Raw genomic sequence first — 23,193 nt, forward strand, 5'->3', positions numbered from 1 at the left:
TTCTACGTGGGCTAAAAACCATGAGTGCCAGCATTGTCTCTCAACGCTTCTTGTCTGCAGAGGCAATGTGACCATCTGTGTCATGCTCCTGCTGTCGTGTCCACCCTGTCATGGTGGAAGGCATCCTCTCCTAAAACGGCAACCGAAACACACCTTTCCTTCTGCGAGCTGCTTTTCTCAGGAATTTTGTCGTAGCAATAGGAAAAGCAACTAATGCAGATGGGGGACTTGTTTATGATGGCCGCTCAGGAGGGAGGAAAGAGATAGCTTTGCCTCCAGAACTGCAAAAAATCTTATAAACCACCCCCACATCACTCATAGTGATAGAAGTCCCCATCAACAGATCCTTTTGGAGGTAAAGAATCACAGATTCGCCCAGGAATAAACACTGGGTTTTTTTTTTTTTTTCCTACTTCAGGCCGACCCAAATGTTTCTGATAGTGACTGAAGACAGTCAAATGACTCATGGACATTCCTACAATCCGGGGATACGCCACAGAATTTTCCTACTACGCCTTTCACCAATTTATTTTTTATTATTATTTTTTTTTGTAATTTCTGATCATATGCACCCGCAGGTCCTCCCATATCTATCCTACCCGCCTAACTGTGTATCTTCATTGCTCAGTCCATTGCTACCTATATAGATTTGGATGAGAGGTTGACTTACTACTCCTGAGGTGGGAGTGGGACGTGGTGCCCGCTTTCCCTTGCCATGTTGGGTTTTAGTCTTGCTTAAGCTCGCGTGAGTCTTGGGCATACTGTCATAACTGCTATGAGTCCATACGTGCAGCTGCCCCGTCATGTTCAGAAGATACTATATCCTTGTAGTCACTTGCCACCCCTGAATCTTACATGCCCTCCACTCTCTCTTCCACAGTGAACCCCGAGCCTTTGGATGAGTATTTGCTTCGATTATAGATGTCCAATTTAAGGCTGAACATTCTGAAGTCCTTACTCCCTGCACCTTGGCCTGTTGTGACTTAGAAGACTCACCAACATCTTCTGCAAATGGAAACATCTCTTGAGAGAGGCATTATTCTAGAACTGTAGCAGCAAGTCATTCATAGTCTATGTAATACTAAGTCCATAGGTTCTCCCCTATGGCCTGTGACCATCTAGCCACAGATTCTTAGTCTGGTAATGGTTCCAGGTATGGGCTTTATCACGTGGAGCCACATTTAAATACAAGGAAAAAGTAGTTGTATTATGCAAATAGTGGCACTATTACAGACAGATCTTGCCAGGCCAGACATTATTGTAGTTTACAGGATTCAGCTGGGTAGGATGAATGAGTACTTCTGTCCTCCAGAGGTGTACATAGTATCTCCAGCCCTATAAAAGCTGACTCATAGGGATGAAGCTTCCAGGTCAGTACCAGCTGGATGTCTCCATGTTCCATATGCAAGTATGTGGTGTCTTCAGCAATAAGGTCCTCCTGTCAAGATCTAGGGTGCAACAAATAACACTGGCAATAGCCTGTAATGTTTGAGAGTCTACAGGTTCTTACTGACCAGCAACTCCAGAAGAGGTAACCCATTTCCGGATCTGGGTTTTTTATTTATTAGCCTGTGTGTGGGTTTTTTTTTTTTTTTGGATTTTCGAGACAGGGTTTCTCCGTAGCTTTTTTTTTTTTTTAGGTTCCTGTCCTGGAACTAGCTCTTGTAGACTAGGCTGGCCTCGAACTCACAGAGATCCGCCTGCCTCTGCCTCCCGAGTGCTGGTGCATTCTTGCCCTGTTATAGGGTAACTCTATTTTAACTCTCTCCATGTATGTACACATGTACACACACACACTTTTATAATAGTAGATTTCCATATTACTTTTTTGAAATATGTTTAGTCTGATTTATCCCTCTCCATACTTCCTCTTCCAACCTACCCTCCCACTCCATCCCAATTTAACCCTTCCTGTTCTATCATTCTCTTTTTTAAAAAACCTCTCTGAAGGTTTATGTATTTTACCAGAACACCATGTCCTATCTTAGACATAGCCAAAGTTCAAGCTGATCTATTGACCAAACAGACTCAAAGAAAATCATGCACGGCTGCTTCTGGCCACTATTTTAATCCTCTTTTCATGAAAGCGTAGCCCACACGAGGGTGGGTGGGAGCAGATGCCTTCAGTACCATTCAGCCACTAGAAGGGATGGGGCACCATGTTCCCAGCAGATCTTTTAAAACAAAATAAATGCTTGTTTCCTTCCGCGGTTTGCAATAGAACTGTTTAGTGCTACAAAATTTTCCCCATTCACATTCAGCTGCCTGTGCTTCCTTACTGTCCACAGATGCTGCCAGCCCCAGATCACACCAGCTCTTTGTCACTCTGTCCTCCTGCCAGAGAGCCTGAAGGTAGCTTCGGGGTGGGGGAAGGGGGAACATTTCCCTTGAATGGCTGAGAAACTCCCTCGCCCCCACACCCAATCAGCCACCAAACTGAAGTCTGCCACCTCTTCCTTTTTGATGCCTCTTGCGTCTGTTTCTCCCCTTCCCTCCTACTGTCACTATGTTTGCTCAGGACCCAGGCACTTCCTGCCTAGGCCATTGCCCAAAACAGCAGCTTTGTTCTTCCTGCTGTGTCTGGATTCTCCCTGTGCCTCCATCAGGGTACCACCATTGATGTCAGCTCTCTCACGCTCTGTGTGTGTGTGTGTGTGTGTGTGTGTGTGTGTGTGTGTGTACATGAGTGTGTGTGTGTGTGTACACGAGTGTGTGTGTGTGTGTACACGAGTGTGTGTGCCTGCATGCACACAGGCATACACAGGATCTCACTATGAAGCTCAGGCTGACCTCAAATTCACAACCCTCATGCATCCACCTTACAAATGAAGCCAGACTCATACCATGACACTGGGCCTTCCCACTGGTTTTATCCAGTCTCTACTCAGAAACTCCCAGGGGTTATCCATATTGTCTAACAGATAATGTTCCCTACTCCCTTTCCAAGGATTCTCTCTCTGTCCGTACACAAGCCCTGTGTCTTCACCGTGCAATTACCTCACAGACCCCAAAGATGCTGGACATCACTTCCTTCAGGGATTTCACCTGTGTGATTTCCCTTCTCTTTAGTGACTTCCTGTCCCTCATTAAAGCCCCTTTGATTCTCTAAGGACAAATGTTGCACTCATTCATCCTCCTCCTCATTCAGCGAGCAGTTCATGCGAAGCAGGTGCCTTTGTCATATCCTGGGGACTGGTGAATACACAAGGTAGAGAGGATCATCTAGTCATGTCATTTGCTAACCAGTTCAGGAAAGAGCAAAATACATAATAATGCGACCAAAACAACAACTAGAGATGTGCTAAGGACCCAGAGCATGGTCAAGAGAACAGAGGAGCTGGGCAGTGGTGGCATATGGTCTTTAATCCCAACACTTGGAGGCAGAGGCTAGTGGATCCCTACGAGATCAAGGCCAGCCTGCTCTACAGAGCAAGTTGCAGGAAAGCTAAACACTGTCTTGAAAATAATAATAACAAGAAGAAGATAAGATAGGAAGAGGCACATTCTCTCTACTGCCCCACCTATTCACAGTACACCTCCCCGATACACACACGTTTATGCACACACAACAAGGAATATTCGTACGGATGTGAATAAAAAGCAAGGGTGAGTACTAACAGGTACTGGGAGTTCAGACACTCAAATTCACTGCTGTTAACCTCTGAACCTTCCTCGTTCCCTGCCCCCAGGGCCTAATCACAGACAACTCTCAGAATTATAGCTACTGTGTATCTAAGACCAATGTCACCTGAATTTAAAGAACCTTGGAGACACCTAATTCCTTGGGCAGAGCCCACTGGCCTCTCCTTCCTTACACTTCCCAAGACTGGGCTGGTTTTAACTGGGCTCCAGGTAGTCCTCCCGATTGCTACAATAGGTCCTACATCTAGGAGCAACAACAAAGCCAGAGGACCTGGGGACTGGCCCTCAAAGGATGGCCAGATTCATGCTGGGGGAAAAACCCTGGGCTTTCTTTGGCCACTGTTGAAAGAGATAGGAATGAAATAGGAAAAGGGACCCTTTGAGAAGACAGGCGTCTCCACACAAAGGTAACAGACCTGGAAAGGTCCTTGGCAGTGTATTGAAAAATGTAATTCAAAGGTTGGCTGGGAAATAACAAGTGACTGAGGCATGGGGACCAAGGGCAGGGTGTGGGTGAACTCACAAATATAGGAACTCACAAATGTGATGCAAAGTCACTGATGGATTTTAAGTCCGCCACAGTACCTTCCTCCTCTGGCTTTAAAAGGAGCTACCTGCTATCCAGTTCAGACTCCCCAGATATGCGGGTCCTCATCTCTCATCTGGACTCTCAGTATGGAGCCAAGACATCTGCATTTTTAGCATTATGGGTAATGGTGTTGACTGGAGTCATCATCTCCCTATGCAGAGTACAGAAAAGAGACTCCTCACACAAAAGCACACAGGGAAATAGCATAGTTGTTATCTCACTCAGGGTGAAATTAGGTTTATTTTGCCCAAATACGTCTTTATTTAAGCCAACAAGAACAAAACCAGTGGCTTATTTGATGACCCCCATCAGCACCATCAGCCATGATAATTCTCATTCCCACAAACAACAGAGAGTGCTGGGAAAGGCCCGGTTATAAGATGACGGTGGCGCAATGGAGGGTGACCAGCATCAGAAGCGGTTTTATTCCCAACCCCTGAGTTTACCAACGAAGTATGTTTGAATGTGAGGTCTGAGGGGCTAGGGCAGTGGTTTTCGACCTGTGGGTCTCGACACCTCTCAGGACTGAAAAACCCTGTTCACAGGTGTTGCTTAAGACTATCAGAAAGCACAGCTATTTACATTATGATCCTGAACAGTAGCAAAATTACAGTTATGAAGTAGCAATGAAAATAACTTGATGGTTAGGGGTCACCACAACATGAAGAACTGTATTAAAGGGTCGCAGCTTTAGGAAGGTTGAGAAGCACTGGGCTACGGAGATGTGTCAGTTAGTAAATCTTTGTCACCTAAGCACGAGGCCTTGAGTTTGGAGTCATAGCACCCACATAACATAGCCCAGTGTAACAACGCATGTTTTTAACCTCATGGCAGCATGCGCAGAGACATGCTTCTTCCTAGAGCTCACTGACCAGCCAGCCTAGCGAATTGATGAACTTTTAGGTCAGTGACACATTCTGTCTCAAAAACTAAGGTTGAGAATGATTGAAGCAGACAGACAATGTTGACTTCTGTCAATGTGCATATACCCACACACACATATATACACAGCTCATATGTGTGCAAGCATGAATGTGCATGCGTTGCGTGCGTGTGCGCACACACACACACACACACACACACACACACACACAGAACTCTAGATCTGATCAGTGCTTAGCCAGCCTGGGCCACTGATCTAATAAACCACTGTTCTCTCTGGTGGTCTCATAGGCCTGGAAGAGGTTTTGTGCCCAGCTGCATATTTGAAGCCTATGAAATCAGTGTTTGCTGTGCCAGTCATAATCCCAAATGCCATAACCTCAAATGTCAAAATTGGAAAGATTAAAGTCCCCACCCAAAGTCCAGCATCTCCAAGGATCAAACGTTCAAAAAAATCACCCTCCTTAATTAAAATTCTGAGTGTTGAAAATCCCAAAAACAAAAACAAAAAAAAAGTTTTAAGATATAAAAGGAATAAAAGGCTGAGTTATGTGAAGGAGACTGTTATATTTTTTATTGTACGTAAGATAGATGGGAAGCTATTCAATTGTGTGATTACTCAATCGCCTCCATCTTCAAACTATTCATGCTTACTCCAAAAATGTCCTTTACGGGAAAATTAAAAGGAAACCCATGCCAGGGACATACACCTTTAATCTTAGTACTTGGGAGGCAAAATAAAGCATACACAGCAAGTTCCATTTCAGGACAGCAAGGACTACATAGTAAGAGCCTGTCTGAAAAAAAAAAGCCAAGAAAAAGAAAGAAAAGAAGAAACCATAAACTCAAGAGTGTTTCCTAGCAAAGACTCAGAAGGAGAATACCTCCATGTTGGGAACATGATCACTGGTGACCTATTCTTGGCTAGCGACTTCGCTGTCAAAAACATACATCTCACTTTTACCACTAAGCTAGGAGGAAAACAAGGAATGTGCATTTCCCTGGCCTGAGAGAAGGCATTTCCATAGCTTTCTCTATTAGTTTTATTGAGTACTCACAATCCATGCCCCTGTTGGGTCAGAAAACTCAAGAGGGTATCCACTTCTCAGTGTATTCATGACTGGAGGAAGCAAAGCACTTGATAAATGCTTACTTGAAGTTTGGAGTGACCTTGCGGAAGAAAATAGAATTCAACCGAATCCCCAAATCACAACGACAGATTGGGTACCAAGGCTCTCAAGAGTGAAATTCCAAGGTGTTAGCAGTGAAGCACATTTTCCCCATTCAGCCCAGTGCCTCGGGTAAAGGGAGCCAGACAAGTGCATGGATTGCAGTACAATACAGGGATGGCAAAAATGGGAGTTTGAAAATGTATCTCCCAGCTGATGAAGTTCCAGAAGCTTCTGTGGAATTAAAGCAGCATTTGTCTGAAGAAGAAGAGAGCAAAAGTACTGACTGGTTGCAAAGCAATTACATGCACAGTAGGATGAGAAGATCCTTACACGGGGTGTTCATCCAATCACCAGCATTGTTTTCATAAAATCTGGGGCCTGCATACGAGCGCATGTGGAATGAATTCCCATGTAGCTAAAATAACAGCGAAGCACAGGGCAGACGATGGAGACGTTGAATAGGAAATGCTCGCAGTATACCAAGCGGCAGACGAATTTCAAAAACAGCCTCGCCAGGCAATGATGAAGAGAATATGAACACACTCACCAAGAAAGCCATGTTTTGAAAGATAAGGAGTCGTTAAAAGGCAAACTTCAAAACACAGTTAATGGGCATAGGCATTGGTCAGCTATTATAAACCCCCTTGTAACTGCCTGTAATCAACTCATAAAATATCTTTTTACATCGAGGGATGGGACATTTCACCGTCAACTGGACCTGGAGTCACCTGGCAGACAGATGAGGCACACCTCTAGACACATCTGTTTACAGAACTGATTAACCAAGGGAGGATTATTGGTGACATTGTCTCACGGGCTAGGATTCTGGGTAGAATAAAAGGAGATAAAGAAGAGAATCCCCAAAGTGACAGCATCCCCCTTTTGCTTCCCAGCTCACCATGACGTAAACAGAGTTGAGGCACCATGCCTGTCCTGCCGTGGTGGAGTAACTTCACGGAAATGGAGGGCAAAGTAAACCTTTCCTCTGTTATGTTGTTTCTATCCAATGCTTCATCACCACAATGAGTGAGTTTGATTTTTCCTTCTCAGTACTCTAAATTGTCAGCATCATTCTTTATGATTTACTTTGACATGAATTTCATCTTCACATCTACCCCAGTACTGGATGTATAGATAGTGGAAGGAGTCGTGGGGGTTGCTAATTAGTTCTTTTTGCCTTTGAAAAATTGACTCTGCAAAAGTACATTCTCCCAAGGTTAATTCTGGAAACATCGTGTATATGCATGAGCGTGTTGAAATTTCCTCAATAAATGAAGAGACGTCCTTTCTATATACTCAAGAAAGATAAAATATTTCTCAAGATGTTAGATCACTGAGCAACTGCTTAAGGGGTGATGGTCCAAATGTATTTTGACCCACCTATTGTCAGCCAAGACATTTCAGATGACTGAGTTTATAAAGCTAGGTATGCATAGTTATTATCCACTCTGATACATGGATTTTATTTTTGACCCTTTGTTTATTTTTTAAAGTTTATCCTATTAATAGTTGGTAGTTCTAACTTGTACTTTTGTACAGCTGTCAATTATATACCTGCATTTTCATGCTTTCAAGTGTATCTGATATTATTGCGCATTTTATTGTGACGTAGTCTCTGAGATAGTCAGTTACCTTTCCTCAGTCCCTCTTTTTCAGGATGTGTGTGTGTGCGCGCACACGTGTGTGTGTGTGTGTGTGTGTGTGTGTGTGTGTGTGATGCATATGCCACAGCACACATGTGGAAGCCTGAGGACAACTTTCAGGAATCAGTTCTCTCCCTCCATTGTAGTCCTGGGGATTGAATTCAGGCTTGCACAATAAGCACTTTTACTCACTGAGTCATCTTACCATCTTACCAGCACATCCTTATTTATTTATTATTTTAAGAATAATATTCTGGAGATTTTGATCTTTTGAGATTTTTCAGACTTTAGGAGACGTGACCTCTTGGGATTTCAACATTCATGATTATGGCATTTCAGGGTTGTGCTTCCTAGGACTGTGAACCAAATCTGGTAGAGATAGGGTCTTCCAAAATCCCAGAGACCTGTCTGTAGAATGAATGATGGAGATACACCCATAAGACAGTCAAGCCCAGAAGATAGCAGCCAACTAGACCTTCTTCTGCCCAGGTCGTGACCCTCACTCGTTTGAAATTAGTCAAAAGTCAGAAGAATTGAAGCACGAGTAACTCTGTATGCCATGCAACCCCAGGGACAGAAGGGAGCATCCCTGTCGTGTTCCTGTTGTGAGAGCACCAGGTGAGTGACAGATATCCCAAGGCATCAAATTTCCATGGGTCAAAGGCTACTCCTGGATTTCTTCTCTCCCTACCCCAGTCGTTGCTTCTTTATAACAGAATGATTTATTTGTGGGATAAATGTGGGAGAAGGAATGGAACTAGCTTTGCCCCACTCCACTCTCCCTGGCCTTCAGACCGGCTTACCCACACAGCAAGCTCACTAAGTTCTTTCCCAGTTAAACCAACAATTGCAATAGCAATCAACATTTACAGAATTCTTGTAATATGATAGACACTGACTTAGCTATTTAATTCATGTTAAAGTCACTTAATTCTCACAATAACATAGCACATTATTAAATATATAATTAGTAATAATATTATCTGTTATACAGGTAATGAAACAATTCAGAAAAATCAAAAAACTTGTCCAAGGTGGCAAGTGGCACAGTTAAGATTCAGACCCAGGAGGTCTTGTTCCAATGGCCTTGCTTGAAACCACCTATCTATACTGTCTCATGGGATTTTGCGAGTGGGAGATGAAGATTCCAGGGATAACATCAACTGGGAGCCTGTAGTTTCAGAGATCCATGCTGGGTCTCTATGTTAAACCATGGTCTACTCAGTCATGAACTGCTAGAGACGTCAGATCATGATCTTCCACTACTCTCTGAAGCCTGGAGGAAGAACAAAGGACACAGGGTGATTCATCATTTATCCATGTATGCCAGGGCTATCTGGTAGATCCACATGAAAGGAGAGCCACTCCCAGCTATTGTCCTGATTTCATTCATAGTCAATACCAGAGGCCGCATGGTCCAGAAAGAAGAAGAGGGGTAGCTAGGAAAACCATGTGATATGCCTGAAGAAGAAAATTTTAACAGCAACAATACGTATTTACCGACTACCAGACACTGTTCTGAGATATTTTTCTCCTCTCATCTCATTCAATCCACACTGCACAATTGTTATTGAATCTAATGAACGAAGAGACTAAGCTGGAGACTTAAGGAGCATGCTCAGAGACAGATGCATATGTGTGATGATGCTGAAATGGGAAGCCATACAGGCGGGCTCTTAATTGACAAGGTTGGTCCTGTGCTCTTCCCTATTTACTCAACCAGAAGTAAAGGACGGAGGGAAAAATCAGAAAGAAGAAAGGAAGCAGGCAAAAGCTTTAGAGTGAGATGGGAACTCAAATCTTAGCTGTGACCTTCCTAGTAATAAGAAACATGTTACATCTAACTTCCGAATCTCCATTTGCTCTTGTATGGGACAGGATAAGTTCTCTAGCAGGATGCTGTTAGGAATTTGGTACCAGAATATATGCCAAATGCCCCAAAAAGCTGGGAAACCATTCAGTGCAATCTCCTCTCCTGCCCCAAAGCCTAGGTAGAAAAGTCATCCAAAACCTCGCTTGTGTCTTCCAGGAACTCCCTGACTAGCAGAACTGAATGTGACATGGGAAAAGAATTGCAACCTAAGGCTAGACCCACAGTGAGAGCAGGATGTCTCCTGGCCTGTAGAAGACAGAGGACAGCATGGTTTCTGAACCTGGGAAGGTTATAGATCTTATAGGCTAAATGAGAACCCGCCACGCGAGGAGCAGAAGGCACTAGCCACCCTAACTCAAAAGCCTTTTACTGCCACCATCGTCAAATTTAGTCCCAACATTTAGAGTCTGCCTTCTTCCTGTGGCACCGTGGGAAGTTAAAAATATCTGTTCTGATAATGATTCATTGAAGGACATCCTAGGCCAACAGCCAGAGGGTTGACCCCAGTTATAGGCTGCCTGTGAAGCGCATCCTAAACTGTTACTGTTTTCTCATAACAAAATAGGGAACCCAAGGAGCTGTTTTATATTCCAAATACCTAAAGATGATAATCCATCAAAGGAGTATGCTTGTTCTGCAACTAAGATGATGCCAGAGAAGGATGCAGAATTAATCGCCCGAAGCGACAGATCACCTATTTATTTCTTGATGAATTTACAATGACAATGTCTAACTGTCTCCACCCCTACCAACACACACACACCTTCCTATATACACACACCTCCTCACACACACATACACACACATATACCTATCTGCATGCACAATAAACCCTGATGCATAATCTATCTCATCAGGACAGTGAACCAGGGAGTTAATCGTGTCAGTGACAACATCCTTGTGACAATAACAATAGTGTTGCCTGCTTATCAGACTCTATATCAAGTAATGATGGTCATGATCATGCTCTCATTCTTGATCAGGCCCCAGAGGAATAACTTGTTCAAGATGCAGAAGTGGTAAGCAAAGGCAAGCCTCAAACCTAAAGCCAGGTATGGAGAGGTCCGTGAGAGCCTGCTGTATGAGCAAGAGTTGTTCTTTGTTTGAATCACAAAGATCAGGATATTCTCCAGTGGAGGGTCCTGGGAAGTCAGGCTGCAGATGACTCTGAGCTGTGGGTCAGCTCATGCCCAGGGCATCTTGGACTGGGGAGGGGATAAAGTAGAATCTTGCCAAGTCAGTACTTTGAAGAAGGTGGGCGAGGCACTCACAAGGTGCTACAAAAGTAAATGATGAATGGAGAGGCGGAGGGAGAGACTGAGGATGTGGGAAGAGAAGAGGAGAAAGAGGGAGTAACTGAAAAGCTTTCAGACAGCAGGAAGTCAGAAAACAGCTGCTGAATCCACATATAAACCAAATACCACAGCATATTCCCCATCCAGGAGTCTACAACGAAATCAAGCCCCCCCCCCCTTATCATCTCCTGAAGGAGCTGATTTACATGGGATAAGGGCCCCTGAATAAATCTGGGATCTTTGCATACCAGACCTCTGATCCAAGCTTGAAAGTGAGAATATATATGAGTAAAACATGGGTAATTCATTTGTTCAACAAATAACTCTCACGTTAGGTAGCGAGGTAGGAGCTGACCACGTGGCATTGAGCAAGTGGTGATGGGAGATAACAAAAATACAGTCATACACACCAAGGAAAGAGCTAAAACAAGCAGGGACTCGGGATTCCCAGGGAAAGGTGTCAATAAATGGTGAGGGACTTTAATAGGAAGGTCATACACAGCCTCATGAGTGGCAAGAAGCAAGATGTGAAAGCTCTTAGGGAGCAACGGAAAGAAAATCTTTCGAGCAGAGAGAGGGTTAAGGCAAATGCAAAGGCCCTGCAGTGTAAACATGCTTGGCATGAGGACTACCAGGACTGAGGTAGGTGGGCCAGGGCACGCAAGACATAGGTAAGGCCAGAGGCATGGAGGGAGGTGGAAGCCTAGGCCACTATGAACACTTCAGCTTTCTCCTGAGTGAAAGGACACACCACTGAGGGCTTCCAGACAGCATAAACATAAAGAGAGTTAAGTTTGGTCAGTGTCATTCTGGTTGTTAAGTTGAAAATAAAGTTAAATGGTACTCAAGAGAATAGATGATCAGAAGGTGATCCTAGGGACCCAGGTAAATATCCTGGGGGGCTTTGACCACGGCCTTGCCAGAGGACAGAAATATGAATGGAAAGGGTTCAACTCCCGGGAAGTTGCCACGTCGAAGCCCGTGGAACTGAGTGGCTTTGATTTTTCACTCTTGTTTCTTTGGTTTATGGGGTTGGGATGCTATGGGAGACTATACACAAAAAAAGGAATGCCTCTTCACATTTAAACCAGCTGTAATCAATCCATTCCCCCAAAGTGATCGTGCCCGTTCATCCTCCCCTGCCCAGGAAGCAGACACCACAGTCATCTGCAGAAACAAAGATTTCAGGAGAACGTGAACTTGGCCAAGACTGCACCATTGAGTCCCAAGCCCAGCTCGCTCCAGTGACATTTTCCAGAACTTTCTGCCTTGGCGGTTTTGGCTTTAGCGAGGTTCATTCACATGATTAGTGAATGTCTCTAGGGTAAACTACCAGGCCGTGTGCTTATCACTGGGATGCAGCGGCAAAGTCACAATCCTGGCAGGGGTCTCAGTCACTGCACAGACTGAGGCAGGCAGCTGCAGCGTTGTCTCCATGGGGTGATGAAGCCTCTGTGCCCTGGGGAGGAAGAGGAGCACAGGCTTAGATCCTGAGGGTCTCCCGTCTTGGTTCCCCCACACTGGCCAGTCTGCCCTTCTCCTGGAAACTGCTCCAGTCCAGCCCCAGATCTGCTGAACTGGAACCCACACACTGAACTGGTGCAAAAGAAGTCAGCGTGGCCAAGGCCCTCAGCTGGGTGAGGCAGCATTGGCCACCAGCAAAGAAACCATAAAGGAATCTCTAACATGCGCCGTGGGAGGGATTATCATATGGGCTCTTGCTTTTTATGAAATAGGGAAAGCGGAGTTTTCTAGTTGACTGCATTTTATAGTTTTTCCTCCATTTGTTTGAAAGTTGAACATCTGATCTGGCAGAGACTTCTTACATTCAATTAAAAAAAAAGTCTTTGGGCTCCTCCTCCCCGAGCCTCCCACTGTAGAAGGAACCAGAGGGCTTGGTGCATCATTTTGCCGCCACCACTACCCGCCGTACATCCTAGCCCTCAGCATAAATCTGTTGAAATGCCTTCCGATTTTTTCTGCGTATGCACACCAAGGAAGCTCTCCCTTCTAGGCTTACTAAATCACCTGCTACATTCCCTACAGTCGCTAGTCCTTTCTGAGATCTCTGAGTCTTCATGGAGCTGGCCTCTATCCATAACACAGATTAATACTGCCGCCTGGGAGCCAAGAAGACAATGTCCTCCAGAGAACCAGAGGACCGGAAACCTGTCCCACTGAGTTTCAGACCTAACACTGCTGTTGCTATTGCCCTGAGGTTCTTGACTCTGAACCCAGGGGAGCTAGGAGACTCAGAGGCAGAAGCTACCATGTAGAGTAGGGCCATCAGTTTGGGGTGAGGGAGTTTCACCAGAGATTATATTCACATACCAATTCTGACTTGGCAAGTGTTTTAGTTACTTTCCTGTTGCTGTGAAGAGACACCGTAACCAAGGCAACTCATAAAAGAAAGCGTTTAATCTCGGGGTTTGCTGATAATTTCAGAGGGTGAGTCTGTGACCATCATGGCGGGGATTATGGCAACAGACAAGCATACACAGTAATGCAGCAGTAGGTGAGAGCTTATTCACAAGTTGGAGGCAGAGAACAAGAGACTGAGCCTAGTGTGAGCTTTTGAAACCTCAGAGCCCATTCCCAACGGTACATTCTCTACAAAGCCACACCTCCTAATTCTACCCAAAACAGCTCTACCAACTGGCGACTAAGCATTCAAACATACACACCTATGGAGGCTCTCCCATTCAAACCATCACAGGAGGCAAAGAATAAATCTAAGATTCTTCCTTTTAATAACCCAGGGGTTATTTCCCTGCTGTTGGTCCTTGGACATTTTCAGTAGCATGATTGGAAAGAAACACCCATGGTCTAGGTAGCCTTGACTCCATCAACCCTCTCTAAGTGGGGAAGATCAATATTTCCAAGCCACGGTTTGCAGAATTTAAAGCTCTCATGGTGCTCTTTAGGAAACAGAATGTGCTATGGTCAAGGCTGGGTTGGTCTGGAATATACCGCATGCTGTATCTGTACACAAGCAACGGCTCAGCCAAGTCTTATCCCATTGTGTCCCATTGTGCAACAACAGGATACACTCTCAGAGTCAGGGGACAGTTAACCCGGAAATAGCCTACATGGCCATTCCAAAGTGCTGAACCTCTGAAGGCCTTACTCTGGAGTTCTTGAGGTTATTTCTTTAAAAGGAGGCAATGAATCCATCCATTTCCAAGCTCTAAGGCTATGGTCATTTAGTGCACAGCACTAGGGATGCTTTAGCCATCTGCCTTTCAGGAGAAAGGAAATACCCCAACTTTCCCACAACCTTTGCTCCTCTGCACAGAGGTCACCCCAGTGACTCACAGACCAACATACACCAACACCTGCCTCCAGCAAACATATGGAGAGGATCAAGCGAGCAGAGAGTGACAAGAACTAGCACCAACAACAAAACCTAGCAGCTCTGCATGTCTGTCTGTACAGATGCTACACATCAGACCTGCAGGAAGATATTCTTTCCCATGGCTGACATGATTTGCATATTTTCAGCCACCAAAGCCCCAGCCATATGCCATCTTTGTTGTAATAACTACTTCTATTCAGGAAGGGACCTACTATCACTTACATGTGAGTCTACCCTTTCAGATATGCCTTCTCCTCCTCCCTCTTTCCAGAAATGCAAGAAGGGTAGCACCAAGTGATCTTTGGATCCCTGGACCCAAGCTCGGGAGGCTGGTTCCACATCAGGGTCGCAGTACTAGAAAAGGGTCCGCAAGAGGAACACTTCCAGTACCAGAGTGCTGACACCACAGAAACATGCTGAGGTTAAGGACCAGCTCCATCAAGACCTTACCCATGTAAAGGAAGGCTATCTAACAGGCTGGGAGTTTAGCAACAAAACCAGGACTCCTAGTGGGCCCATGAAAGTTAAGGAAACCTGTTTTTCTATAAGACACAATTTCTATCTTAGTCTATGATATGTGATTTCCCCTCTGTATGCTGTGACTATGTTTTATTACCATTGGTTAATAAAGAATCTGCTTTGGTGTATGGCAGGGCAGAATATAGGAAGGCAGGAAATCCAAGCACAGATAGAGAAGAAAAGAAGGCAGAGTCAGGGAGAAGCTATGTAACCACCCAAGAAGCAAGATGAAGGTAACAAATCATGAGCCTCATGGTAAAATATAAAATAATAGAAATGGGTTAATTGAAGAGCTGCCTAGGAATATGTCTGAGCCATTGGTCAAATAGTGTTATAATTAATATAGTTTCTATGTGATTATTTGGGTCTGGGTGGCCGGGAAACAAAATGCAGTGTCTGTTTATATAATGGTGCCCCATTAGAGTCTGGATGGCCAGGAAATGAAAGTACAGTCTCCATTTACACATATATACCCCATACCTACCTACATACAAACCCTTAGACACCTTCTACTCAGTGATCAAAAGAGAGAATTATCACATAATGGCATTAAAAAAGGCAAAAATTGAAAATTCCAAATATGGCTTCTATTGAATACATATTGTATTCACTTCATTGTGAAACCAGAAGTCAGGAGCCTGTGTCCTTAGCTATTCATTTCTGGTCCAAGCGTCGTGGATGGCAGGTTCTGCATAGCTGTTCCATGGTTTAGGGTGCACTTTCTGTCTGATCTAAAAGTAATGGCACTCCGGTCTTTGCTGTGAAGTCCAGGCTCTGCCTGCCAGATGAATTTCATGGCACTAATAAACACTCACATCTACCTGGAACACGTAGGAAATGCTCCATGAAGCATTCCATTTTTTTTTCGGCAAGTCCAGGGAACATTAACTGAAACATACATATGACAGGACTGGCGATGTCATTGCTGGAGCCAACGGAGACTGACTCCAGTCAATCTATTTTTATTTGTGGCACTTCACGTTTCACTAAGCGGAGCATAATAGCTACGGTCAATAGAGATGTAGCTGCTTTTATTTAAACTCACAAATGTGCTAACACCCATAAAGGCTTATTTCCTCCTCTGAAAAGTAAGATGTGTATGGAGGAATTGGGATTATTTAGACATCCTCCCAGACAACTGTGCCCATCTTTCCAAACGCTGTGTTTTAGAAGGCTGGCAGTAGATGCTGGCAAGCCAAAGAGACAGGGGTAGGAAAGGTTGGGTGAAGGAGGAGAAAAGACACTGATGTGGTTAATTTTTTGCTTCTTTTCAAGATAAGAGAAGTTAGGAAGGCAGATTTGAGGGCAAGAGGGTGCATTGAGAGGTGAGTTCTAGGAGGAAGAGGACAGCCTGACCTTCTGCTCTTTTCCCTCTGCCTGAGTGTTTTGTGGGTTATACAGTCAGGTGCAATGTTGAAGAAGCCACTGCTTTAGGAGACCTGAGTTTTCTACTATTGGGCCAGATATCGGACATCCTTAGCTATAACCAGGGTACCTGTCTCAACCTTGCTTGGCACTAAAAGCACAGGTTTTTAGCTCTAGAGCCAAGCTCTGTGGGTTGATGTCTTCGTTCTGCCACTTAAAATGGTACAACCCTGGCAAATGACTGTTCCTATCTGTGGGTCAATTTCCTCCTTGGTCTCCAAAGAGATGCTAATGTTACGCTGTTCTCACTCTTTCCTGTATCCTCCCTGTCTGCCAGGAGGTGAACACCCTCTCACATGCTCCCATCTCCATGACGCTCTGCCTCATCATAAGTCAGAAACACAGGCTCCAGCTTTGATGATGAAATCCTCTGAATTTGTAAGATTAAAAAAACAAATGAACTCCCTTTAAGACACTCTTATCTGTTATTCGGTCACAGCTATTCAAAATTTACCAATAAGGGTTGGAGAGATAGCCCAGTGGTTAAGAGCACTGACTGCTCTTCCAGAGGACCTGGGTTCAATTCCCAGCACCCACATGGCAGCTCACAACTGTCTGTAATTCCCATTTCATGGGGACTTGACACACCCATGGCAAAACACCAATGTACATAAAAAAGAATAAATTAAAAAAAATTCACCAATATGCCATATAAAGTAGGTTTTTCCAGGCTTCTGCTGTGAACTCTTTAGATGTGACCAGTCTCCAGCCTCCTATAAATCCTAAAGTCATATAGCCAGTGAGCAGCCAAGCGGTCATTTTGAGCAATAAACTCCTGAACTCAACTGTCTCAGTGCTGCAATGGCTCTTGGGGTGGACAGGTGTTAGGCCTGGGGCCATCTGATCAGGAAGGAGAGGTGACCCAGATTATCCAACACTTCCTCACTCTGAAAACTGCCTCTGCAGTGACAGCGCTTTCCTTCTTGGGTATCCCAAGCCAGAGAGGCCTCAAGACTTCAGCTTATACTGTAGATTCCTGATGTATGTAGCTTGGCAGGCCTGCCAGCCAGTGTCTCATAGGTACGAGGCAAGCAGGCTCGATAAAGACCAGCTGATGTGAAGCTACAGATGTGTTGTGATGTAGCCAGGGGTGGAGGGTTGGTGACCAGAGGGAAAGCTCCTCCAGCCTGCATCTGCCTGGGAGGGGGGGGCGGGTTGGATGGGGTGAGAGGAACCCAAGGAATCCTGGGAAGATGGTAGGTTCTATTCTAGTAGTTTCCAGACCTCGCCACTGGATATTTTTCTTTAAAGCTCGTCTGTTGAGATAACTATGAACAAAGAGACATAAAACAAAACAAAACAAAAAAAAAACAGTTGGCAGAGGCGCACACATGGAACCCTGTTCACTGTTAGTGGGAATGTACAATGGTATAGCCACACTGGGAAATGTGATGATTTATCATAATTAGGGAACAGAATTACCATATGCTGCAGCAAATTCTAACCTGGTGCATATACCCGAGAGGAACTGAGAGCAGGAACGTGAGCAGATACTTGTTCACTCACATCCACAGCGTTTTCCACAGCAACCAAATGTTGGCATGTCTTGAGTGCTCATGGATACGGGAGGGATTAAATTAGGTGTTTGCAGACAATGGGAAGGAAGGAGGTTCTGACGCATGCTACAACATGGATGAACCCTGAAGACATATTGCTAAGTAATGAAGCCGAAGCAGTGCCTCCTTGGGGGCTATTATGGGGCTCTGAAGGACTCTGTGGAGGCTGCATCCAGCTAGCTGGGTGTGAAGGAGCAGTGGGCTTCTGGGCCATTCCTGGGGACAGGACAGAGGAGGGGACTTTGCTACTGTTGAACCTACCTCTGGGAGAAGCTTTGGCTTCCCAGGATGCCCTGTTTCGGATGTAATTTGGCATTACACCAGCCTGCATATCCTTTGGCCTTGCCTACGGGCTGTGCCACAGTTGCCGGTCGCAATCTCTGTGAGCTGTGGCTCTCTCCTTCCTTGACCTTCACACCTGTGCTCCTCTTTCGCTATCTTCGACCAGATAGTTTCTGTGGATAGACAACCCAAGCAGACTGACTGCTGGTTCTGTCCAGGGCTCAGCAGTGTAGGGTCTGAAAGGGGAGCCTGGTTCATTAGCTCAGGACAGTTGAGCACTCTGATTTCCACCCATACATTCCAGCAGTGACTACTTGCCCAGCCTTCTGATTACACCACCAAGAGTTTTAGTAAATTTGGACGAACGTGGGGTTGATGCCTAAAATGGGACATGAGAACTTGGTGTATTGTCTTGGAAATATTTCAGCTGTAAAGAAAGCCAGCTCAAAGAAAAAGGAGAGAAAGAAGTAAGAAAGGGAAGGAAAGAGGGAAGGGAGGGGGAGAGAGGGAAGGAGGGAGGGAGGGAGGGAAAAAGAAGAAAGGAAGGAAGGATAAAAGAAAAAGGAAGAAAGAAGGAAAGGAAGGAAAAAAGGAAGGAAGGAAGGAAGGAAGGAAAGAAAGAAAGAAAGAAAGAAAGAAAGAAAGAAGTGGTGGTGGTGGTGGTGGTGGTGGTGGTGGTGGTGGTGGTGGTGGTGGTGGAGTTACAGTCAACACCAGCCTGGATCTCAGTTCTCCAACTGTCCCCGGAGTCTATATCGACTTTGCATTTCCCCTCTTCCCATTTTGCCAAATGGCTTGTACATGTTCTAAGATGATACCCTTCTGAGCAGAGGTTTCACATTAAAGATACATGTGAAAGGGGAAAAAAGAAGAAAGTTTATAAAACAGAGCTGCTGTTTTATAATACTGCTGAGCATGTCAGAATGGGTAGAGCTGCAGAGCCCAGTCAACCAGAGAGGTGCCCATCACTCCCACGAAGTGCTCTTGGCCTTAGTGTGGATGTGATCCCTAAGTAAACAGAGATCAGCACCCAGTACTTCCACCTCTGCCCTGTTTTGCACCCAACACCAGAATGTTTCTACAGGGCAGTTCTAGAGAACCTTCCTCTGGGGGAAATCTGGGTCTTCATATAATGTGGTTTCAGGAGAAGTTGGCATCAGATAATCTTTGTGTGCCCACTACAGAGTTTGATCATATCTCATGGAAGGTAGATGGGTGGAGGCTCATATTAGACATTTACCATTTAAAACAAGTTATTGAGCACCTACCGCATGTTAAACCTTATGGAACCAAAATATGAATGGTAGAAAATTGTACCATTTGTGACTCTTTGATTAAAATGCATAGAAGCTGACTGTTAAATACAAGCCAAGTGGGTGAATCCTAGCAAGGATTATAGCATGGTTGCTACAGTTTTTGGAAGAGTCAGGCCCTGGAAGAGTCTGCACCTACCCTGTTATCAGGGGTCTTGATGGATTCTAAAGAATCCAGCCTTTGTCTTTTATCTTCTGAATATTTAAACTCCCAACGGTTTTTAAGAACAATGGCAATGGGGTTTTTATCCTACTGCACATACTGGCTTTGTGGGAGCCTAGGCAGTTTGGATGCTCACCTTACTAGACCTGGATGGAGGTGGGTGGTCCTTGGACTTCCCACAGAGCAAGGAACCCTGATTGCTCTTTGGGCTGACGAGGGAGGGGGACTCGATTGGGGGAGGGGGAGGGAAATGGGAGGCGGTGGCGGGGAAGAGACAGAAATATTTAATAAATAAATAAATAAGAAATCCACAAAGAATCAATAAAAATTAAAAAGAAAAAGAAAAAAAAACTCCCAACGGAGAATCTAAGTGGCCTGGGATTGACTCAGGTAGTAGGTTAGCAGACATAGGCATCTTTGGGGAATGGATCATTCCCATAGAAAAGAAAAGCCAGTTTTGAGAGTCAGGTATTTATCCAAATTGACTTCTACCACATGAGACTCTGATTCAGAAACCTCCAGACAAATCCTGCCCTTTCTTGGCCTGGCAAACAAGGATTCCTCTTGGTAGTAGGAGACTGCTAGTTCATTTCCTGGCTGGGCAGACCCAAGTAATCATGCAAAAACTATATTAATCACAACACTGTTTGGCCAATGACTCTAGCATATTCCTAGCTAGCTGCTACATCTTGAATTAACCCACTTCTATCAATCAGTGTATCACACAAGACTGTGGCCTACCAGTAAGGTTCCTACGGTTCTGGCAAGTCCGAATCCTTCTCCTTCAGCAGCTACATGGCAGCTCCCTGACTCCACCTTCTTTTCTCCTTCATCTCTGCTTGGAATTCCAGCCTTACTCTATTCTGCCCTGTCATAGGCCCAAGCAGCTTCTTTATTCATTAACCAATAAAAACAACACACATAAAGGACATTCCACATCACCCCTTAGTGAAACTCAGTTTCCATGTCTGTGTAATTAACTATTGGGGTTCTTTAGAGATTACTTGCTCCAGATGCCTGAGATGTTTATCCCATCTCCAAACAAAGAAAGCTAAATGAAACCCAACCCATTCATTTTCAGGCCACTTACAAGACTGGCAAGTCCCACACAGTACCCAGATGTCACGGCTGGGTTGTGGTGGGGGTGGAGGCTCCCTGGAAATTGCTCATATCTCTTTAGGAGCCCTCCTTCGGGACACTTGGAAGTAGCATCTATGGTAGGTGAGCCACTGAAGGCTTGTCTCACATCCCCTTTGATCTGCTATCAATTGCATATGCGGTCATCTGTTTTCCCCCCTTCTGGACAGTGTGACTGGCACTTCTGTTGTAAGTGGGTCACAGCCTAAATAGGTCATTTTGGTTTCCTAAATGTGGTAATCCTGAGAAAGGCTGAGTGGAGGTGGGGGAGGGAAGAGTACATCACATCACTAGGGTAGGAAAGGAGAGGGGAGGGCAAGCTTGTAGCTTGGGGTCCTTCTCCTAGGGGTGTGGAAATCTGATGATAGGGGCTGGAGGGAGAGATGGCTATGGGCTTTGAACCAACTGGAAGATGATGTATATAAGAATAGCCTTCTTCTGTCTGATTTGATCTGTGATGATGATGAGAACAGACAAGGACTCTGGGTCTTCTAGCAGCTGTAGACATGGGAGAGGACCAAGGAAGGAGGAGGGAGGGTGAGGGGGAGTTTAAAGGTGGAATCATGCACCCCAAATTCATATTGAACTCTTAGGCCCCAATTGCTTCAAATAAAACTGCATTTGGAGTTACAGTCTTTAAGGAGACTATGAGGTAAAAATGAGGTCATTTGAATGGAATCTATGCCAATATGATTTGTGTTCTTACAAGGAGAGGACATCTGGACACAGGCACATGCCCAGAAGAGACCATGTGTTGACAGAAAAAAGGCAGTGAGTTCTGTGAACCAAGGAAAGAGGCGGCTTAGAAGGAACCAGCCCTACTGTGTTAACTGCTTTTCTTGTGATGTGACCGAGGACTTTACAAAAGCAACTTAAGGAGGAAATGGTTTCCTTTGGGTAGGGTTTGAGGGAGCTGTCTACCTTGGTAGGGAAGGCACAATAGCTAGAGTGTGAGGTGGCTAACACAGAATCCATAATCAAAAAGCAGAGAGATGACGATACTAATGTTCACCTGGTTCTCCTGCTTGTCCGTTTTTATTCAGTGTGGGCACCTGGCTGAAAATGGGGTGGAGCTTCTCCCCTTAATTAAACTTCTCTGGAAACTCCCTCACAGAAATATCTAGAATGGCATCTTCTCGGGAATTTTAAATCAAGTCAAGGAGGAAGTGAAGATTAATCATCACATCTATTGACACCATGGTCTTGGACAGCTAGTCTTTAGGACCACGAGGAAACACTTCTATTGTTAAACTTACCCAGCCTGGAGAGATTTGTCATGGCAGACTTTGTGGACAGACACAAGGCTACTACACCTGTGAATAAACTCTTGGCTTTTTAGTCTCCTCGAGGAGGAGACTGCTCATTTGTTTCCCAGTCGCTCAGACCCAAATAATCACACAGAAACCATATTAGTTACAACACTGCTTGGCCAATGGTGCAGACATATTTCTAGCTGCTCTTACATCTTGAATTAAACCATTTCTATTATTCTGTGTATCACGAGGCTGTGGCTTACTGCGTTAGGTTTCAGCAACCACCTCCTTCGGCAGTTACATGGTATCTCCCTGACTCTGCCTACTCTCTCTCTCTCTCTGTAATTCTGTTCAGATTTCCCACCTAGCTTTATTCTGTCCTGCCATAGGCTGAAGCATCTTTATTCATCAACCAATAAAGCAATACATATTCAGAAAGATATCCTACATCAAGCTCCCCTGAGAAAGGGTTCATCACTTTATTTTTATAGGCAGGAGAACTGAAATCTCATGTGTCACTAAGCTAAAGGCTTGCTGAATTTCTTGATGTGGTCATCTTAGACAGTTATTCAGATCTCAGAATTTGAACCTTAGACCATTTCCAGAGGCACGCACAGTGATTAAGGACACTAGAAAAAAATGTCCCAGAATATCTGTCTGATTGCAAAACTTCTGAAAGTTTATTCAGCTCTTCACATTAGGGCCTTCTAACATGACCTGAGAGGACCATGAAATTATTCCCCTCACTTCTAAACATTTAAAAACTCAATATTTAATTGTCCATTATTATCTACAACTTAGTATACACTATAATTCCAGAGCTCATGAGCTGAAGCAGGGGAATCAGGAGACCTAGGCCAGTCAGGCCTACATGTCTAGACTGCCTCAAAAAACCCAAGCCTTTATCCATCATCATCAGTTGACAAACACCTAGGCTGTTTCCAGTTTCTATTCACTATGAATAGAACAGCAATGAGCATGGAGGAACAAGGATCTCTGTAGTAATATGCAGAATTCTTTGGGTATATGCTCAAGCATGCTATAACTGGATCTGGTGGTAGATCAAGTTTTATCTTTCTGAGAAACCATCCACA

Source organism: Microtus oregoni, unplaced genomic scaffold (assembly GCF_018167655.1).
Source record: "Microtus oregoni isolate MIOR12 unplaced genomic scaffold, Mior012 000009F_ref0000495, whole genome shotgun sequence".
In the NCBI taxonomy this organism is placed as follows: Eukaryota; Metazoa; Chordata; class Mammalia; order Rodentia; family Cricetidae; genus Microtus; species Microtus oregoni.